Source organism: Anomaloglossus baeobatrachus (assembly GCF_048569485.1).
Source record: "Anomaloglossus baeobatrachus isolate aAnoBae1 chromosome 5 unlocalized genomic scaffold, aAnoBae1.hap1 SUPER_5_unloc_3, whole genome shotgun sequence".
NCBI lineage: Eukaryota > Metazoa > Chordata > Amphibia > Anura > Aromobatidae > Anomaloglossus > Anomaloglossus baeobatrachus.
In genome coordinates this window covers 2839329-2845328 of record NW_027441806.1, presented here as the reverse complement: position 1 = coordinate 2845328, position 6000 = coordinate 2839329, and positions in this window count along the sequence as shown.

Sequence of the window (6000 nt, the reverse complement as noted above, 5' to 3'; positions counted from 1 at the left end):
CATCTGGGAAGGTGTCACATCCTAGCAACACATCCCATGGCCATCTCCTGTGATATGGAGATTAGATGATGTGGGAACAATGGACACAGGATGACTCCCTGCCGTGACCCTGTGGTAGGGGCTGCTATCTAATTAGCAAGGCTATGGAAGTATCCAGACAGAACGACTCCAGTAAAAAATGGTTCATATCTCGCAAGCCATATTTCCGATAAATATGGCAACCATAAAAATGGTGTCTCCGCATGCGGACGATGCTGGCACACCCTTTTTATGGTAGCAGGACCTGGGGAAATACCCCAGGCGTGATATCAGCCAATGGGGAACTAGTAGACAAGTCATGAGTCCTCTCGTTCTGTAGCTAAATTCATAACTGTCACAATGAGAGCGTTGGCGTCTGCCTACGACGCTCCCAGGCCAAGTTATGGCCATATCCCCTGTTGTGGATATTGTCCATAACTCCAGCCAGGGGTGGAGCAGTGCTCCCTCTGAGGTCACTAAGGTAGGAGGGGACCTGGATTTGCCCAGGTTGATAACCCTACTTCGGCCATTTTCCAGGGTTCTTTCGCCGGGGGTCACGTGTAGGAAACATCTGTGGGAAGGATCCTAGAAACCTGGTCTACAGCGCCCCCCTGTGGCCAGACGCACAAGGTAACTGCTGGAACTGTGTATGCCTGTTTGTAAACCATGCTTTGTCTGTAACTGTACTCTGACATAACTGTATATTCTGTAGATTCCCTATTGTATATATTGTAGTTCTAGTGTGCTTTAGGCTGATTAAATTATATAATTAATCTTGGGCTGTTCTGTTATCTCGATCTTGAATCCCACGTCTGTGTGTTCGGCTAATAGTTACCGTGAAGCGGTTGGTGGCAGCGAGTTGTGCCAAGGATTATTGTGGGGAGGCCAGTGAGATTCGGGGAGGTTTTATATATTCCGCCCGCGGAGGTCGGGGGAATATATACCCTACTCTCACCGGGGACCCTTCAATAATCGGCATAAGTAGTATAGTGGCCTCCTTGCTTATTGTCGGGCAATTCCATAATTGGCCTGACTATAAGAGGGGCGCTAGAGAGCGCGTCACGTGCTCTGTCTGTCGGTCGGGAGGTATAAAGTAGGGGTGACCCCCACTTGTTACCCCCCGATTGTGACGTACTGGTAGCCAGCGCGGGGGATTTCTGAGTGACCCCCCCGGTGATAATGTATAGTGAATATTTTGGGTCAATGTACACGATTCCTTTTTTTTCCGCTCTCTCACTCTCTTTCCTGGGCTTGTGCACACTGACACAGCGATCTCGCATACGTGACTATTTATTCCCATTGTTATATCCCTTATAAATTGTCTAGTTTATTCAAATATTAAGACTTATATTATAAAGGTAGTTAAATGATGATCTTTTTTTTTTTTTAAATATAGATAAGATAGGAGAGTGTTTGGAAATCATATTATAAAGTCTCAGAAACATTCATTTGATAAGACATGTGGTATATAAGAAATATTCATGAAAGTACTGCGGCTCTTATGCGGCATGTGGTTTGATAGTGTGTGTACAAGGCTTTTTTGCAGATAGCATGATAAACCTTTACAGCATGTACAGTGCCTTACGAAAGTAGAGGGAGAGAGGGGCACAGGGTAGCCAGTAGTGGCAGATAAGAGCCTTGGGCTATGTGCCCACGGAGAAAGTGTCCTGCGGATATATCCGCAGGAGCTCCCAGAAATCCGCAGCACAACTGTCTGTTTTCATGCTGCCTTTCCAACGCGTTTCAGAGACTGGAACCGTCTCCTTCCTCAGGGAAAAAAGAAATCATGCAGCTGTCTAACAGTCAAGTGTTATAAAGGAGAATGAAGACTGCCACGTTGACAGCCATGACGTCATCCACCCACTCTGCCTTCAGGGCAATGACTCATAGACACGTGGAGAATATACAGAAAAAAACCACAATTAAAAACAACAAAAAGTTGTAAAATACAAATTACTGCATGCAAATGAAAATAAAAATATACATTTTTAAAATTTTTAAAACAAGTCTTTCGTGGTCCATTTTTGACATATAGAATTTAAGATCTACAAAAAAAAGGGGGGGGTTAAAATGGAAATGGAGAGGTACGAACCTATGGCCAAAAACTAGTATGCATGGGGATTAAACCACCAAACCATTCCTCCAAATGTATCTGGTTGGATTGGTGGAAATGGGGATGGAATGACATGAAGTGGCACAAAGAGATCAATTGATGAAGGCAAACGCCCTTAAGACATGTGAAAATGTAATAAATTTCCATGTATATATGAACTGTAGAATTGTGCAAGTACAAAACGTGACAATTTGTTAGATCCATTAGATGCATCAAGCTTTCCTGCTTGGAAGGATCAAAATGAACAATTTGACACAAAAAGGGGCTGATGTTAAAAGATCTGACATGAAATGGAAAGAAACCGCATCTATAGAAGGGAGCAAGTGCCAGTGGAGACGGGGTGAAATAAGTTCAGACCGTGGGAAAAAATCAACTGCGCAAGCGCATGGAAGGGATATAACCTTGCCGGGGTGAGAAAAGTTCAGACCGCAAGGAAAAGTGCTCAGTGGCACAGAGTGGAGCGTGAATATACCAGTGAAAACACTGTGCAAAGGTGGAGGGTGTTCGTAGCTAATAATTAAACTGATACAATTGTCGGGAAGAGTGATGGATCCCAAATGGGGGTAAAATACTTATGGAAATAAAACACTCCAAAAAAAAGGGGTTTTTTTCACCAAGATAAAGAAAGAAAAAGGGTGGAAATCATACGGGGATGAGGAGTACATGAAGCTGACGGAAATACCGGCATTTCTATATAGGAGAGGAGTCAGGAGAAAAAAGAAAGGTCCGAATGTGTTTATAAATATTAGGAAATATTAAGAAAAATAAAATATATTACATATAAAGATGAAGATTCATTAATACCGATTATTATTATCTTTTGAATTTATTTAAAAGGGAAAGTATTGAATATTAATAGATTAATACTTTAAAATTGAAGCGAAAAACACGCTGGAAAAATGAAACTAGCGAATCATAAACATATGTTAAAAATGTAAAAATTACAAATGGCTTGCCAAAGGCACTGTGGAGGACAAAGTCCCTTTACTCATAAGAAAGGATGTTTGTCCCTTTTTACATTGAAATGTGGCTATTCACAAAATTGCACCATGACCGATTTTTAAAATTATAAAAGTATGAAAAATCTTACCCGTAGGTTTGGATTACAAATATCTAGGGGCGGTTTGCATTGCCAGGGCTATAAAAAGACTAAAACAGACCATAAAACACTGATTTTAAATAGAGTAAAAAGCACCAACAACAGACATAAAGGTATTAGACAGCACATTGACATGGATGTAAAATAATAAATTATGAATTAATAAATTAATAAAATAAATCGGAGACTTCGTTAAGGCCAAATGGTTTCAGGGTATTTAATTTATAAATCCAGAAAGTCTCTTTTCTGCTGAGGGTTTCAGCCCTATTGTGTACAGCAGGGTCAATCTGTTCAATTGGTGTAACTTTAAAATCAGGATTTTTATTATGCTGTATAACACAATGTTTAGAAAGGCCATGTAAAAGGAAGCCCGTTTTTATATTGTGGCGATGCGAATTTAATCTGTTGTGTAGTGCTTGGCTCGTTCTGCCCACATACTGTTTGCCGCATATGCAATCAACCAGATAGATAACAAAATTTGATTGGCATGTCAAATGATTTTTTATCTTAAAAGATTCCTTCCCATTGGATGCGCAAAAAGAAGTTCTCCCATGGTGAATGGTTTTGCAACACAAGCAATTTCTGGAGCCGCATCTAAATACACCCACTGGGGCTGAAAAAGAGTTTTTTAAGGTGGGTTTAGACCTTAATTTGCTGGGTGCTAATATATTTTTGATGGTGGGTGCTCGTCTGAATGTCACACCCGGGGAGGGAGGAAGTATAGGACTCAGGATGGGGTCATTCCGTAGGATCTCCCAATGCTTGGCCAGGATATTTTTAATCGACCTATTATCACTACTGAAGGTAGTGATAAGGTTCAGGCTGAAATCCTGCTTGGCCTTTTTTCTAACACAATTATTGGTGAGAGTGCTTTTATCATTTCTTTGCTCAATGGGGGGCAAACTTGAACGGGTCTTAATGAGGTCTATTTGCTTTAGTTTAGAGGATTCTTTAAAAGCCCTCCGGATAAGGGGTTTGGGGTATCCTTTTTCCTCAAAACGTTGTTTCAATATAACCACCTGATCATTAAAATCATTGTCCTGAGTACAGTTCCTCCTGATTCTTTTGTACTGGTTTAGAGGGATATTCTGCAGCCATTTATTGTAATGTTCACTATTGTAGTCAATGTAGCTGTTGGCATCAACCTTTTTGAAATGGGTTTTGGTGAAAATCTTGTGGTCCTGGTGGAAAATGACCAAATCTAAAAAGTGTATGCTATCATGGCATACTGATGAAGTGAAGTTGAGACCCCAATCGTTGCTGTTAAGGTCATCAAGGAGAATTGTGATGTCAGAATAGCTGCTGTCCCAGATAATGAACAGGTCGTCTATGAACCTTTTATAAAGGACAATGCCCCCTTTGTGCCGGCTACCCGTGATAAAAATCATTTCAAAAATCCCCATGAACAAATTTGCATAGGAGCATGCAGCCTTCGACCCCATGGCCGTTCCGAGTCGCTGATGGTATATTACATTATTAAAAGTAAAAAAATTATTGTGAAGAATAAAATTCATGCCTTCCAGAATGAAACTCCTTTGTATAAGTGGAATATTAGCATCATTCTCCAGAAATAGGGAAATACAGAACAAGCCAAGATGATGCTGTATATTTGAGTATAAAGAGGCCACATCTATGGTTACAAACACGTAAGAATCTTTCCATACAATATCACTGATATTCTCTATGAGATGAGCAGAGTCCCTAATGTGGCTATTTAATCTTACCACATATGGTTGCAGGAATAGATCTATATAGTTAGCAAGATTGGAAGTCAAAGAGTCAATACCCGCAATTATAGGTCTACCTGGGGGGTTTTGGATGTCTTTGTGAATCTTGGGTAGATGATAAAAAAATGCCATTATTGGATTTTTAATTTGCAGGAATCTCTTTTCAGTGGGATTCAAGATGTTACTTTCAATTGCTTTGTGGATGAGCATATTATAGGCAACAATAGCCTGGTCATATTCCACTCTATCTGCAATTCTATAGTAGATCGGGTCTGACAGAATCCGATGGGCCTCTTTTAGGTAGTCAGTACGGTTTTGGATTACAATTCCACCCCCTTTGTCGGCTGCTCTAATGACTATGGTACTATTATTTTTTAAGGTTGACAGGGCTTCCCTTTCACAAAAGGATAGATTGTATTTAGTTTTCCTTTTTTGATTAATGGTTTCTTTGAGATCTGACAACACCAAATCACAAAACGTTTTTAAAAAATGCCCTTTACTTTGTGTTGGATAGAACCTGGATTTAGGTTTGACTGCCACATGGAGAAATGGGGTATTCTCAGCAGTAGTGATGGAAGGGGTGTTTTCACCTTTGAGTAAAAAATGCCTTTTTAGTGTCAGCCTCCTGACGAAGCTTTGAACATCCAAGAAAGTATCAAAATCTTTGGATCTAAATGAGGGGCAAAACGATAGACCTTTATTAAGTACCCTATTTTCTGCTTCACTAAGAGTGTAATTGGAAAGATTAAAAATATTATTGGTGTCCCTAGTGGAATTACTATAATAATCTGCAGATACTGAGGTGCTGGAGTCTGGAACGCCTTTAATAATGGTAGTATTTAGATGGCCCTTTTTTCTTTTTTGTTTAGACTTGAGCCCTGCTCTTGTTCCTCTATAGTGCTTTTTCTTTTCTTGGTAGATGGTTTTGGGGTTAAAAAATCCGTTATTAGGTTAGTTTTTGGGAATTTGGCCGATGGGAGAAAAGGGACAAGTGGAGCGGTCATTTTGGTATTATCAATAATGATTTTCTCTGTGCCCAGAGA